We start from the raw sequence: 17,279 nt of genomic DNA, 5'->3' as shown, positions 1-17,279 counted from the left end.
TCCTCCTCCTCCTCCTCCTCCTCCTCCTCCTCCTCCTCCTTCTCCTGGAGCGGGCTGCCAGGCTCGCTGGCTCCCCTCCCTCTCGCTCCTTCCTCCAGGGCTCCCGAGCCGCGGAAGCCTCCCAAAGTCACACGTGACCCTGCTGTCATTCCATATATGGCATGGAACCGAAAGCGGCCCGCTCCACCGTCACTAGCGCTCGGGAAGCTGCTCTGAGCTGTTGGGACAGGAGGTATGAAGGCAAGAAGGGATCGCTCAGAACAGGCTTCCCCGCGGGGCAGCTAGCCCAGCGCGGCGGCTGCTGCTTTGCATCTGTCCAGGACATTGAGAAAACTCTGTAGGAACAAGACCTGGATCCCTGGAAGAGTGGAAGGGACTGAGCTGAGGATCAGCTTGCAAAATAAGTATTGCCTCTTTCTCCTCCCTCCCTTTCTCAGCCTCTCATCCAGTGGGATGCCCAACGTACACTTCTCTGGGTTTTAAAACCAGGTGAGGGTCACGATTTGAGAACAGATACAGTGTAATCCTTAGATGCCATCTTCTTTCTTCATTTTTTTTTTTTTGGTCCCCTCCCAAACCGGACACACACGTTACACCCAAATCAGCCTCTTTTCAGTCCTTGAATTTAGCCACTGCTCACCGTTGTTTCAGCTGGTTGAGGATGATTCGAAATCATATTTGACATAAACCAGCTTAAACAGAGCATGGAAGATAATTGTACACAAAAGCTGCTAACAGGGTACTTCCTGGACAAGCTGCTCCAGAAACATATTATTCTTCAGGATGCTGAACAATTTGCATGTGCAAGAGGGCTTATCTGCAAGAGAGTACTTCCTCTAGCCTACAATAATTTTGTAATAGTGTTACACCAGGAGTGTATTCTAAATGCACCAACTGGCAATTTTCCTCTTATTCTAAGAGTTGTTAAATGTCTGTAAAGAACAACTTTACAATACTTGACAGTTTAAGCAAAAGTAACATTTTTCTTGCCTATTCTTTTTTAAAGGATATTTTGCCCCCAAATTATTTTAGTACCTGGAAATATACCAGTTTCACTATTATATCTTCAAACAGAGGATCATAGGGCTCCTAATTTGGAGGAGCCTAGAGATCACCTAGTTCTCCTTCTTACCAAGGAGGAACTAAAGCTCCAAAAAGCACAGTGACTTGTTCAAGGCCACACACCCATCTGGTGACATAACCAGGTCCAGAATCTCGGTACAGTATTTGAGAGGAGAGTTGACTAAGATAAGAAAGGACATAGTTAAAAAGACAGACTGAAGAAGGCACCAGCAGACAGAGGCATAGCCAGGATATTACAAAATTTTTAAACCTATACAAATTAATATAGAAATATTCACATACCCACATATATATGAATACATGTATGTATTCACATTACTTTTGTGACAGTTTCTACTCCAAAAATTGAAAACTTTGAGAACAAGACAGAAAAGCCACAAATTTTCAGTAGCCTAAAATACAGTACTTCTTTTCTGTGAGTAGAAAACCTTAATGGAAAGAAACTCTACTAGTTAAAAGATGGCAACCTTAAAGATGCCATGCTTTTCACAATATTTGTAGATTCTGAAAGATATGAAATTATGTGGTTCAATCCCCTCATTTTACAGATAAGGAAACTGAGATCCAATAAGATCAGCTTATTCATAATCATACAGATGAAGGAGAAGAATTTGAAACCAAGGTTTTGTTTTGTTTTTTTACCAACTTTAAACCCAATGTTCTTTTCACTGACTTGCAATGTTGCAGAACTAGACCTATTTTTCATGATGAGTCTGATGGTTTTTCTTTCTTACTGAATATTTTATTATTGCTTCATGTATGACATGTACTATACACTCTTTAAAAGATCCGTATCCCTTAAATCAATTAAATAAGCATTTATTGAGCATGTGCTATGTGCAAGGCTGGGGATAAAGACATTTCAAGTGAATAGATCACATTCTACTGAAAATGAGGAGAGAAGAGATACAAGTGTAGAAGTAAGTAAACAGAGATGATTTGAAGAGGAAGAAAGCAAGGACCATTAGATGGGAGGATGGAAGGAGGAAATCTGGAAATGCTTAAAGTAGCAAATTTAGTAGAACCTTGAAGAAAGCTCAGGAGAGGTGAAGTGAGAATATGTTCCAAGTATTGAGGATAATGTGAGTGAAAGCAAAAAAAAAAAAAAAATGGGCAATAGAGTGATAAATTAAGGGAATAATAGGTAGGATTACCTCAAGAGAGAGAGGTTAGAGATAGATTGGAAAGAGCTTTTAGTGCCCACCTAAGGTGTCTTTTTTGTCTTTGAAACAATATGGAATCCTTGAAGTTTCTTGAGCTTGAAGACAGTGACATAGTCAAATTTCTACTTTAGGAAGATTGTGCTAGCAGCCATTTAGAGGGTGGATTGAGGGCAGTTTTAGTGTGGAAGGCAAAAGATCAATTAAGAGACAATTTCAGTGTTCTGACTCAGGTCAGTCCTCTAGCAGTTTAGGTTCGACAGTGGAACAAAATGAGATGCCTGTAGATAAATAAAAGGTGATTACTTAGCCAGAGCAGAAGGATGTTCAAAAAGAAATGGCAGTCAGGACCCTTTGAGCCATTCAGCTGAATGATGCTCCTATTTAGATCTACCAGTCAAGTAACTGAGAGCTCCTCCAGCTTCTTGTTGCCACTTTGTATTCAGGTGATAAGTAAGTGGCCCACAGACTAAGAGTAAAAAATATGAAACTGACCAAGACCTAAGGCATGTCTTGATACCTTTTAAGGAAAAACTAGTCTAAATTGTATGGAGGGATGGGTGTGGGGAGAGGTTAGGATATTATTCTTCCCACACAAGGCTAAAAACTCTAAGCAGTTCATGCCCTAAAGTAACTTAATAGCCACTTTTAAAATGTGAACTGATATTATTACAATAATTATTGTACTACATGGTTATTAGAATTTTAGGATCTCAGAGATCATATTTATGGTCCAATTCATATATGAATAAGACTCCCCTTTACAGCATTACTAACAAGTAGTCATTTGCCCTTAGCTCTAGAGGAACAACCCAATACTTCCCAAGGAAAGCCATTCTACTTTTAGTTAGCGCTAACTGTTAGAAAGCTGGGTTTTTTTCTAATGACATTGAAGCTGAAATTTTCTTCTCTGAAACTCAGCAATTGCAAACTAACTAGAAAGAATATGATAACATTTGAGATACCCAGAATTTTGTCCAACACAATAGATTCAAGAGAGGATCCAGAAATTTGACTCATAACTTCAAATACATATAGACAAATACCCAAAGTTTAAGCAATAAACAAAATACTCTAGTATTCCTATTACAAAGAGGTAAATTTACCCTTCTAAGAATCATTGAGGTTCCATGAAATAAAATCAATAATGGGATCATGGCTCTAGATGGGTATACTCTAGTTAAAAGAAAAAGGATAAGTAAATCATGGTGCAGATTAAGTCATATACAGTACTTTTGGGAATGAATCAAGGTGGGAATTTGTTTTCTTGATCGTACATATTTATTGTAAAATGTTTTTTCTTCTTTTTCTCCAATAGCTGGATGTGTAAGGGAGAGAAAATGAGTTTTTGTTCATTAAAAAAATTGCAAAAGATTAGGTAACAGTAGAAAGGAACATTGAATATTAAGAATGTGTACTTATGGGAGGAATCTAGGAACGAGAAGGGTTTTTTTAGAAGAGAATTTAAATGATGGAGAATATTAAGGTAAAAGTCAATGATTGAGAAACATAAGTGATTTCCTCATAATATATTACTACTCTATCAACACAGAAAGAGAAAATAAATGAACAATTTAGGAAACAGATTACAAACCTAGCCCAGAGCCATGATATGGAAATGATGGAGTACTTCAATTATCCAGACATCTGTTGGACTTTCTGCCAAAAGAAGGTCACCTCTGACTTTTTGACTTGGCTTGGTGATGATTTCATCCTTCAAAAAGCGAATAAGCTAACAATGAGAAATTCTATTCTGGATCTGATTCTTACTACCAGAAATGAATTGGTTGCTGGTGTGGAATCCTTTTGAAAAGTGAATACCTAGGAAATATGGGTCTAATCTGATATGCATTCTAGATTTAGAGAAAGCAGATTTCTAGAGGTTCAAAAAAAAGGTAAGTATGATTCCAGGGACTAAAATGCTACAAAAGGAATGGGAAATGCTCAAAAATGAAACTCTGAAGATGCATAGGAAATAATTCAAGGGGAAAATTTGTCTTAGAAAGACCAATGTGGATGCACAGGAAATTTACTTTCAGACATAGATTTTGAAAAGAAAGGTATAAAAAGGAATCAGCCAGATAATAGATTTTGAAAAGAAAGGTATAAAAAGGAATCAGCCAGATAACAGAAGATGATAGGAGTGAACAAGGAACAGTTTTGTCAAAAAAAAAAAAAAAGTCATAAAAAAATGGGTCAGAAGTCCTACATCTTGGAATGAGCTGAGTATAGTGAGGGAAGCTAAAAGACATAAAGAATTGGGCTGTCTAAGCTTTATTAGGAGAACAAAGGTAATCAAAGATAGCATAGGACCTTTTAATGGAATAGATGAGATGATAAACCTGACACTAGAGAGAAACTGAGCTGTTCAAGTCTAGTTTTGTTCCTGTTTTCTTTGCACTGGAAATGACCAAACAAAGATGACTTAACTGGGAATTCAAGATAAATAAGGAGATAATAAGGTATTACTTAATTGTCCTTGATGATTCAAAGCTCTGATCCCAGGCAAATTATATCCATAAGTACTTAAAGGAACTTGTGTGTATGATTGCTAAACCATTGTAAGTGATAGTTGAAAAACCAAGGAAAATTGAAGAGGTAGAACATGATGAGAGAAGGGTAAGTGAAACAGTTTTCCAAATAGAAGGGAGAATATAATTTTCAAGCAAAAAAACAATGAGATTGACATCAATTCCTGGGGAAATTCTAGATCAATGAACTTTTAGAAAGGGAAAGTAGCATAGTTTATCAAGAACTAAGATATAGTGTGACCTAGTGCTCAATCTGGAGTCAGGAAGCCTCTAAATTCCAACTTCTCCCATTTGTCAGCTGTGTGACCCTTGCCCAACTGCTTAACCTATGGGATTCATTTTCTTTGTCAGTAAAGATAAAATGTTTGGAATAGGTCTGTGAAATCACTCCCAGCTTCAAATCTATAATGTTACCCTATGCCAGGGCTCTTGTTTCTTTTTTTGACAGTATTACTAATCTAGTGAATGGAGGATACTGTGGATATGGTTTAACCTAGATTGTAGCAAAGCTTCTAATAAAGTATCTCATCCTATTTCTTAGAGAAGATAGGGATATTTAGACTAAATGATAATATTTTCAAATTCTTTCATAATGGGTTGGATGACTAGACTAAAAAAAATAATTGTCAGTGATGATTCAGTATCAACATAGGAAGAGTTCTCCAATGTAATACCCCAGGAATCTGTGCTTTTTAACAGTTTAGTTAATAATTTAAATAAAGTCAAAGATGGCATGCTCATCAGATTTACAGATGACTTAAAGGTGGGAGGAATTGATAATGCAGGTAACTCAGGAAGCTAAAAGCAACTCCACTTTTTCTGCAGTTCTTCTATCCTTCCCTGACTCAATTTGTATTGCAGAGCCCTTTCCCTGCACCTGTTCCCCTGGTCTCCAACCTTTCTTCCTGCTGAAACACCAACAATCTTATCCATTAGGGATATGTTAATTAGAGAGCTAAGAGATTGCTAACCTGAAGAAGAACCTTTTCTGTTACTAGTCCAGCAAGACTGGCCAATCAAGGGATTTTTATTGTTGTTCAATTGTTTTCAGTCTTGTCCAGTTCTTTGTGACCTCATTTGGAGTTTTCTTGGCAAAGTTTCTGGAGTGGTTTGACATTTCCTTCTCCTGCTCATTTTCCAGGTGAGGAACTGAGGCAAACTGTGCCCAAGGTCACCCAGGTAGCAAATGTCTGAGGCTAGATCTGAACTAAGGAAGCTGAGTCTTCCTGATTCCAAACCCAGTGATCTATCTACTACACCAGCATATCACCTATCCCTACCCTGCAAGCCTCTAGCACCAGGCTTTGTCCAATCCCGAGGTACCTCATACCCTGTTCACCTTCCTAAATTTGTTCCATTCCTTCCCGGTGTCTCCTGCAGGTGTAAGTGGGAACTCAATAAATCCTAGTTGGTTCTTTCATTTTTGGTTTGATTCTGCTTTAGGTTTTGTCCTAGTTTGTTCCAGCACCAACAATTTTACTCACATTAATATCCTGGATAATAGAATTAGTATCCAAAAATGATCTTGACAAGCTAGAGAACTGGGCTAACTCTACTAAGATGAAATTCAATAGGGACAAAAGTAAAATCATATATATGTATATGAAAAAGGTATTTCAGGGGCAGCTGGGTAGCTCAGTGGATTGAGAGTCAGGCCTAGAGACAGGAGGTCCTAGGTTCAAATCTGGCCTCAGACACTTCCCAGCTGTGTGATCCTGGGCAAGTCACTTGACCCCCATTGCCCACCCTTACCACTCTTCCACCTATGAGCCACAGAAGTTAAGGGTTAAAAAAAAAGTATAAAAAAAAACAAAAAACAAAAAAAAAGGTATTTCACAAGTACAAGACATGGAGTTGTGGTTAGATAGTAGTTCTGAAAACAATCTGAATAGGTTTAATGGACACAAATTCAATATGAGTCAGAAGTGTGATATGGAAGACAAAAAAAGTAATGATCTTGCGGGGCAGCTGGGTAGCTCAGTGGATTGAGAGCCAGGCCTAGAGATGGGAGGTCCTAGGTTCAAATCTGGCCTCAGACACTTCCCAGCTGTGTGACCCTGGGCAAGTCACTTGACCCCCATTGCCTATCCTTACCACTCTTCCACCTATAAGTCAATACACAGAAGTTAAGGGTTTAAAAAAAATTTTAAAAAAAAAAAAAGTAATGATCTTGGACTGCACTAAGAAAGGCGTAGCATAGTCTCCAGGAATAGAGAGATAATAGTCTGGCTATCGTTGTCCTTATGATGCCTCATTTAAAGTATTAGACTTCCTTCTGGACACCACAGTTTAAGAAGGATATTAAAAAGATGGAGAGTATCCAGGGGAGGGCAACATATGAGGATTATTTTGAGGTACTAAATATATTTGACCTGGAGAAAAAGAAGACTTAGTGAGGGTGCATAATGGTTGGTTTGGGGTATTTGAAGAGCTACATGTGAAAGAAGGATTTCACTTGTTTTGCTTGCCACTAGAAGGCAGAGGAGCAAACTTCCTAATAAGTAGATCTGTCCAAAAGTGGAATAGGCTGCCTAGAGGGAGGGTAAACTCCCAATCCTTAGAGGTTTTGAAGCAGAAGATGGATGATAAGCTGTCAGGCATTGTTACAGTAGGCATTCCTTTCCTCTGTGGATTAGACTAGAGAATCATCAAATTCCTTTCTGACTCTAAAATACTTTGATTCTTGTCATGTGTGAAGGATTAGCAAGTAGACTATTTTGTTTGGAAGTAAAATGTTTGAAAGGTACTAATGGGAAATCAATCTGAATAAATAAGTTGGATCCAGACTGTGAAAGACTTTTATTTCTATAGGACTTTGTGTTTTATATGAAAGGAAATGAGGAGCTATTAATGGTGCATTTAATCATAGTTCTAGAACTAGGAGTTTCAGAAGCTACTTGGGCCAACTCCTTCATTTTGTAGATGAAGGAAGTGAAGCCCATAGGGATTAAATCATTAGTCTAAATCCTAGGTAGCAAAAGTCTGAATTAGAATTTGAATCTAGGTCCTATGACTCCAGAACTGGTACTTCCCCACCCTACCCTGCCCTCTCTGACTACCGTGTAATATAGTCAAAGCAAGACTTCTTTGGAAGAATCCTATGTTTTCTGTCTTTGTGGCATCCAAAAATTTAACTAGCATGTCATCAATTGCTTTATCACAAAAGTAAAGCAGCAGTTTTTGTCAAAAAGTTGTTTGACAAAACAACCAACTCTAGTAGAAACTAATTCTTTGACAAAAAAAAATCTTCTAGGAAAACTAAAACAATCTGGCAAATACTAAGATTAGAGCATTATCTTACACCATATGCAAAGATAAACTTCAAATGGGTACATGACTTAGACATAAAGGGTGACATAAAAAGGAAGTTAGAAAAACAAGAGAGAAATTGCCTTTCAGATTCATGGGTGAGGGTACAGTTCATGACCAAACAAGGGTAGAGAGTATCATAGAAGATAAAATGATCAATTTGACTACATAAAATTAAAAATGCTTCCCACATTTAACCAACACAGCTAAAATTAGAAGGGAAGCAAGTAACTGGGAAAAATTCTTTAGAGCAAAATTTTTTTGATAGGGTTTCATTTCTTTGATATGTAAGAAATTGATTCAAATTTATGAGATTAAAAGCCCAATTGCTAAATAGTCAAAGGATATAAATGAGCAGTTTTCTATAAACAAATCCAATCAATTTCAATATGAAAAAATTCTCCAAATAACTAATAATTAGAAAATGCAAATTAAAGTGACTGAGGGGCTACTTGGGTGGCTCAGTGGATTGAGAGCCAAGCCTAGAGACAGGAGGTCCTAGGTTTAAATCTGGCCTCAGATACTACTTAGCTATGTGACTCTGGACAGGTCACTTAACCCCTATTGCCTAGCCCTTGCCATTCTTATGCTTTAGAACCAAAACACAGTAGTGATTCTTAGACAGAAGGTAAGGGTTTAAAAATAAATAAATATGAAAAAAATAAAATAAAGTGACTCTAAAATTCCATCTTATACCTTTTGGATTGACAAAGTTGACTACAAAGGGAAATGGCAATTGTTAGAAGGGCAACAGAAAGCAGGCACATTAATACCATGCTGATTGAACTGTGAATTGCTCCTGCCATCCTGGAAAATAATTTGGACAAAAAGTTACTAAATTGTGTATAATCTTAGACTCAGAAATACTACAACTAGACTTATCTTGTCAGAGATTAAAAAAAAAAAAAGGAAAAGGACCAATGTGTCCAAAATATCTATAGTAGCTTTTTTGTGCTAAAGGGTACCCATCAATTGAGGAATGGCTAAAAAAATATATGATCTATAAAAATAATGCAATACTATAATATGAGAAATGGTGAAAGGGTCAGTTTTAGAAAGACCTGGGGGAAAAAAAAAACTTGTGCAAATTGATGCAGAGTGACATAAGCAGAACCAGAACAATTAATACAATAACAAAAACAACACTATAAAGATGTTTGAAAGATTTAAGAACTATCAACACAAAGACCAACCAAGAATGAATGATGAAGCATACTTTCTGCCTCCTGACAGAGAAGTGATGGACTCATGAAGAGAGAGAGAGAGAGAGAGAGAGAGAGAGAGAGAGAGAGAGAGAGATATGGCCATTGTGGTAATTTGGTATTTTTTTCTAAGCCCTTACCTTATGTCTTAGAATAATACTACGTATTGGTTCCAAAGCAGAAGAGCAGAAAGGGCAAGGCAATGAGGAGTAAGTGATTTGTCCAGATAAGCAGCATATAAAGCTGGATTTGAACCCAGAGAACCTCCATTTTCTAAGCCTGATTATCAATCTACTGAGTCAACTAACCTCCCCTATGGTAATTTGTTTTGCTTGACTATGCATATTGGTTAAGGGTTTTCTTTTTCTTTTTTTCCCAATACAGGAAATGGTAAAAAGAGAAAATCGAATTTTGTTCATCTAAAAAATTAAACAAAAAAAGCAGCAAAGGGTGAAGGAAGGACAGACAAACCCCTGCAGCACTCCCTTAAAGGTCTCCTCTGAAGTTTACATGAAGCCATTACTAATAATTAAACCACTTCTGACTGTACTTAACTATACTCTTGAATAACCCAAATCACATCATGTTTTCCACAAGGATAACATGAAAGACTTTTTGCTTTGCTGAAATCTAGGTAAACTAAATCTACAGTGATCTTTTAATCCTCTTAATCTATCAACCTAGTAAACCTGACACAAAAGAAAATGAGGTTAATCTGGCATGACCTGGTTGATGAAGTCGTGCTGATTCTATGATCCTTACTTCCTTTTCTTAATGCTCATTAACTATCCCTTTAGTACTATATCCTATGTTTTTGCCAAGTGAAGAAGTCACTGTTTATACTTTGCTAATCACCATCTTTCCCTTCTTTTGAAAATAGACATTTGATCTAGACAGAAATAACTTGAAATTTATATGTGAGATGGTAGTTAATATTACTTTCTGCAGTCAAACCAAGCATTTCTAGCATTTACTGGCTAATCAGGAGGAAGAAAAGAAGAGATCTGGCATTGAAAATGGAAGACCATCTGAGGCCAAATCGTATCATTTTAAAGCAGGAAGAACCTTAGAGTTCACTTAATCCAACTTCTGATCTTGATTCTTTAATTAACTATCACTCCCAGGTTAACATTATTTATTAATTTTGTAAATTTTTTTCTCATAGTTTTCCATAAAATTGTTGAATAAGTCCCAAAAGAGGGTACAATAGGAAGTCACTAGTGACATACCAACATATGAATGCTGATCTGTTATTCCATGTTCTTTGAGTATGATTCACAGGAACACATATTTAGAGCTTGAAGGGACATTAAAGGTCATCTAGTCTAACTCCTTCAGCATGCAGATAAAGAGAGTAAAGTGCAGAGAGTTTAAGTTATTTGACCAAATCTCATAAGTAGCACAATTTTATAGCAATCCTAAAACAAAAAATGAACAAATCTCTGCAACACATAGTTCAATAGTACATAATTCAATTTAGGTTCCTTTGATTCATTTACCAAAAAGAACAGTATTCATGTTGATACACATTTCATGAAGAACTGTTGTCATAGAAAAACTAAATTGAGGACAACTTCCACATTGAGGTCAGGTCAAGCCACCTTCCAATCTTAATTTGATTCATAATAAACTAAGGGAAGTATCTTTTCTCAATTTGATTAACAAAAAGTACATTCACTCTCCTTTATTTAGTCATTGATAGGTCATTGACATGGCCCCTAAAGTTAAGTAAGTCTTCTCTTCAGGGGAATGATGCCCAACCAAAGGAACTATTGTAATATTAATTCTTTTTTTCTTGTGTAAATTAATTTTTCACATGTTAATACAATTTTTAATAATTGTTTAATGATGTTTTGTGATCCATGTTCTCTCCCTTCTTCCTACACCTTTCCCCTCCCCAAGATGGCAGTTAATATGGTACAGGTTGTACATTATAATATTAATTCTTAATTTTTATACCACATCAGGGCTTTTAGTGCTATTGGCTTCACCCCTGATTCCAAGTCCAGCATTTTCCATTTTACTTCCTGCCAGGAATGTGAAGGTACACAATGTGGACATTGTTCTCGTCTATCAGTCTAGTAACACTATTAAAAGTGCTTCCCTTTTGATGTGTTCACAAGCCATCTGTTCAATAATTCATTCTAGCACTTTGCCAGGGACCAAACTTACTCCTGTGTAGATTCCAGAATATCTCTTTGTTTTCTTTTTGAAAATTAGAACTTTTATCAATCTCCAGTCTTCTGCTACTTTTCTTTCTCTCCATAATTCCCTAAAGATTACCTATACCAGCCAGTTCCTCAATAAGAGATCCTTAACTTGGGATCTAAGGACCCTTAAGAAATCTGTCAACAGAATTCATGGAGTAAAAAAAAATGCATCTTCATTTTAACCAACTTCTCATTGAAATTTAGCATTTCCTTCAATTTTTATATATCTTCAAAATGGTATTCTGAGAAGGGTTTTGGCATCATTAAATTGCCAGAGTCCATGACAAACAAAAAGATTAAGTAAGACTGGCAGCACATAGAGTTGAAGTCTCCCACTTCTCTACTTCGAGGAGGAAAATGGGCTTCAGCATCAATGCATGGTACCTAGGACACTGTAAATACTTGACACATAGTACATGCTGAATAAATGTTTTTTGAATAAAGGCTTTTCCAATTCATTCATGTCTTTTAGTGGTTTTTAATGTTATTCGTAAGTATTTTAAAGAGATAGAATGACTTTTTGCATAATTGGTAATAACTAATAGATAATACAGTAGAAGATTGAGAGGAACTTGGAGTGCTAGAACCAGCAGTACAGATTTATCTTTGGGTAATTCTTTAATTTAAATTTTTTTGCTATTTATAACTACTCTACTTTGTAACAAATTTGAATCCAAAATGTATTTTTCTTATCCTTTGCTATTACATTGTGAAAATAAACAGATACAAATTTATCTTTAACATTTTTCATTACATATTTACTTCCATTGAGCTATAAATAATTACCATACTTTACATACAGTTATAACTTCAAATGGTGCAAATACTAAAAATGTTACCACTTAATGGTATTAATTAATTACTTGCATTAATCTGGATCTAGATGTGATTTTTCCCACTAAAAAAACAGTCATCTATTATCATTCATTTCATTTTATTTTTTTAAATTTTTACTGCTATTTTTGTCAGCTACCTTTACTCCCTTCCCATAGAACTATCCCTTGTAACAGATTATAAATAAGAGAGATTTTGGCAAAACTAACATATCAACTGAGTGTGACAAGATATGCAATGTTCCACATTGATAATCCCCTACCTCTGCAAAGGAAAGAAAGTATCATTAATTTTAATTCTGTTTTTCATTATCCTTTCTAAGAAGAAAATGATCTTCAACTTTTCTCCCTGACTCTGTCCTTAGATAAAAGGAATACTAGATTAAGATCTGGATCTCAGTTTTGATACTTAATTGCTATAATAATGTAAAGTTACTCAAATTTTCCATCTCTAAAATGGGAATAGTAATATTTAGATTTAATAGGGATGCCATGACAGGAATTGTTTATAAAACTTTAAGTGACTATAGATGTAAGGTAGGAGGTATGTCCACCCATGTTTTCTTTGCTAACTACATCTTCTAGAAGCTTGTGTCTTAGCTTGGTAAATGTCCAGGCACGAGAGGAGAGAAATGTCATAGTGAGATAAGATATGGGCTATAAAATGGAGGGACAAAGCTGAAGAGAGAAAGAGAAAAAATGGTTAGAGACTTTCTTTTAATGTGAGTCCAAAACATATCTGTGTTCATGCTTCCATGTAGAAGTAGCAGCTGGAGACTTCATGATGGGACCATGTTCTGGGGCCGTTATAGAGGCCAAAATTCTACATATAAACATGGGTTACTAAAATATAAGTTCACTGAGGGCAGGGACTATTTCTGTCTTTGTATCTTTAGTATCAGTCAGTGCCCTGCACGTGTTGGTGCCTAATAATTATTGGTCATTAGTTTAAGTATTATTATTAAACTTCCTTAAATCAAATTTTCCTCTATAAAAGGGGGGCAATAATACTTATGAACTATTTGTAAGTAACTGAGATAAAAGCATTTTACAATTCTTAAAGCACCAAACGGGCAAGTTATTATCATTAGTATGAGAGTCAGAAATTTTCTCATGTATTCTTCCTTGTTCAAGACTTCAAAGCAGCATTGTCCTCCCAAGTCAAAAAGCCCTGCATATGATTCATCCTTTAACTAGCTTGCTTACAGCTTATCAGAGAGAAGGCATTAATTATCTCCATTACACTCTCACTTCTCTCTCTAAATGCTTCCTTCAAACTCTCTCTTATGGTAAAAGAGAAAGAAAGAAGAACATGAGTTACACAGAGAGACAAGAGAGAAGGGGAGGGGAGAGGGAAGGATGGAAGGGAAGAAGAAGGAAAGAAGGAATGGAGGAAAGAAGTAAGATGGAGGTAAGGAAGGAAGGAAGGAGGAAAGGAAGGGGGAAAAGAAAGGAGAAAGAGAAGAAAGAAAGGGAGAGAGGAAAAAAGATAAGAAGGAAGGAAGGAGGGAAGAAGAGAAGGATGGAGGAAAGGAAGGCAAGGAGTAAGAAGGGAAGGAAGAAGAGGAAGAAGGAAGGAAAGGAGAGAAGGGGAGAAGGAAGGAAGGAAGAGAGAGAGGGAGGGAGGAAGAAAGAGAAAAGGAAGGAGAGGAAAAAGAAAAGGCAACTGAAGGAAACATGTTGGGTCTTCCTTGGGATTATCTTCCAGTCAAAAGGAGCAGCATCCACACATCCAGGTGTTCCATGCTAGCTAACTCATCTCTAAATTGCAATTCCCATTAAATCTATGCCTAATTATCAATTAAACAATTTTCATTTACAAAGCCAGTGTTCCCAACAGTTATTCCAACCCAGGCTAGAATCAGTTCTCTCCTTGAGCTATCTAATTCAAAGAACTGCTATGAGAAAAGAACTTTGTAGATTATGTAATGGTAGGGCTATATGACCTACTATTTGTCCCTAAACATTTTAAAGACAGTATTAAACAAAATAGAAAAATGTCTTATTGTTATAGTTGGAGAAAGCAGCTGAATTGGACCAAGTAATACAGAAGGAATGCTCAAGGCAACACAATTATGAAACCACTGAGAAATCAATATACAAGATAATTTAAGAAGAAGATACCAAAGATATGGAGAACATTTTGTACTTTAAATAATTACCAATTTATATTACTACTCCTTCGTCTATAACAAAAGAATTAAGAGAATAAGCAGGCTTTTGCAAATGATATTCCACAATGGGTCACATTTTTACTCTCTTGTAATGAACTGAAAGATATAGATAATATAAGATTCTACTGTGTTTACTAATTATTATCTATGGAAAAACATTTAAATTAGGAGAAAAATGCTGCCTTATGAGCTGTTTTACAGGAATGTGTCTTCCATCCCACATCTAAATCATACAAGATTCCTTTGAAATCAAAATGGAAATAGTCCTGTTCAATATACCTCTGCCAATAAACATCAGGTAAATATGTTGCCTGGGTTTCAAACCTGCATTTGGCTGGGCATCCTAACAAGACATTAATGATAGACAATACGCTGGGCCCAAGATTGACAAAGGAGGAGAACAGACTATATTGTTTGGAGGAAATTGCAAAACACCTTTACTAACTCCAAACTTCCCATGAAAGCAAAGGCCTTTAAAAAAAAACTAAACCCTTACCTTCTGTCTTACAATCAAAAATGTATTTTGGTTCCAAGGAAGAAATGATAAAGACTGGGCAATGGGGGTTAAGTGATTTGCCCAGGGATGCAGCTAGGAAGTATCTGACTCCAGATTTGAACTAAGGACCTTCCATCTCCACACTTAGTTCTCAATTCACTTAGCCATTTGGATGCCTCCAGGACCACCTTTTCAATACAAATATTTTACCAGGATTGCTATATGGGATCAAGATCAGTGATTCCAAAAAACCAAAGACGAGTATAGTACAGATAGGTAATAGGGTAGGCTTAGGTAAGATAGATAAGTAAAGGTGAGCAGGCTACAATATATAACCAATGAAGAACTTCAAAAAAGAACAGAAGTAAAGACCATTATCAAGGAATTGTATAATAAGAAGAAAAGATTGACTGATCACTTAACAAGAGATAACAGGAATACAGTCAGAGTGCTCATGTGTTACCCTTGCAATTTCAGGAGAAAATAAAAAAGACCTCTAACATATTGGGGAGACTCTCCTTGTAGAAAATTACGGGAGAACATGGACAAGAACCACAGAGAATGGGCAGATAAGAATGACTTGTGCTCTGTATCATCAGAGACAACTCCTGAACGAATGAGATCACAGATCAACTTGGGCATTTGAACATAAATTTTGACTATTAATTCTCTAAACATAAGATACTTGCTCAATGGCATAAGGTGCTTGTCTCATGGTGGTCTTTTTTTCAGATACTTATCATTAGTAGTTCAATACATAATAATCAGATATCCTATGAAATAATGTTTCTTATTTGCCTTTGGGAAGATAATAAAACCTGCTCGGCCAACTCCTTTCTTTGCCTCTCCAAGGAATACCTGTGAGTCAATCTTCCATTTAATTACAACTTCCTTCTTTCTTCTGGTTTTGTTGATAGAAAGAATATCAATATTGACATTATCTCCAGCAGCACATCCATTCCTTGGCCAATGGATGATTGGCAGTTATGAGAAGTATTGTCTCATAAAACAGAGAAGTAGTGGAGGGTAACACCAGTTTAAAGAATGCTTGGCAAGACATCCAACTAAATAAAGACATCCCAAGGGCATTTAAGGATGGAAATGGAAGTAAGACAACAAACAGAAGGAAAATGGAAAAGATTTGTAAAAATTATAAGAAATTGTCTCTCCATCAAGGACAGTGGAACCACCACATTTGGATCCTAACTCCATAGTCCCTGAGGGACTTATAGAGGATGTAGAAAAGGCATTAAAGAAAACAAAGATAGGAAAAGCAGCTAGTTTGGACTCCCTGTGACAAACTTTTGGAGAAACATGGACAAGAACCACAGAGGCTGTTTGCCACTTTGTTGGAAGAGAGTCAACCTAAAGTACAAGCTAAAGTGGGGTTCTGTATGGATGATGAGGTCCTCCAGATGCTCCTGGCTGTAGCAGACCTTGTGTTGATTGCCCCCAGACACAAGAACAATGTACACTGTCTTAGAAGACATTTTTAGTAACTTAAAGGAGTTTGGCATGATCATTTACTCAGGAATGACCAAGTGAGCAAAGAATATCTATTGCCCAGATTTTAACATACATTTGAATGGACACTCTATATATGTTAACTGTCAGTATGCATATGTGCTTGGAACAAACGGTACAGATGGACAATGAGTTGGGCCTAGAGATGAATATGAAGAGGAGAGAAGGCTGGATTGCCTTCAGGAAATTTCAAAGTACCTTTAATGACCACAACTTTCTCATGGAAGCAAGGGTTTATCTTTTCAAACAGAAATTTTGTTGACAGCTTTTGTTTTTATATCATCTAAATTTCCCAGTATCTCTCCCCCTACCCCTCCCAGAGTAACCTATATAACAAGCACTACTATATAATAATGCATACTCTTTTTGAAGAAATTTCTAATTACTCAAAGGAGTTTCAATTTTTTAAGCAAAGAAAAAATCAGTAAAACCAATCAACACATTAGGAAAAACATTTCAGAATATATGCAACATTCCATTCTTGTGGACCTCCCTTCTGTACAAAGGGGTAGAAATGTCATCTCATATCTCTCCTTTGGAGTTAAACTTATTTTTCATTTACAACATTCATTTTCTGTTCTGTGGTGGTTTTTCTTTCCATTTATATTGCTGTAATCACTTGGGGATTATTACTTCATCATTTTTCATTCTGCATTTGATCATGTCTTTTTCTGCTTCTCCGTATTCATCATATTCATTGTTTCTTAAAGCACAGTTATATTTATCACATTCACATGGCACAGTTTGCTTAGCCATT

The 17,279-nt window shown here is 36.3% G+C and overlaps 1 pseudogene; it reads left to right on the top strand.

Moving 5' to 3' along the window:
• Nucleotides 1-704: 704 nt before the first annotated feature.
• LOC123241883 overlaps nt 705-17,279 on the top strand; it is a 44,129-nt pseudogene continuing 27,554 nt past the window's right edge.

Source organism: Gracilinanus agilis, chromosome 3 (genome assembly GCF_016433145.1).
Source record: "Gracilinanus agilis isolate LMUSP501 chromosome 3, AgileGrace, whole genome shotgun sequence".
NCBI classification, from domain to species: domain Eukaryota; kingdom Metazoa; phylum Chordata; class Mammalia; order Didelphimorphia; family Didelphidae; genus Gracilinanus; species Gracilinanus agilis.
The sequence above is the reverse complement of the archived record's forward strand: the minus strand, read 5'-3'. Positions and strand labels throughout refer to the sequence as shown.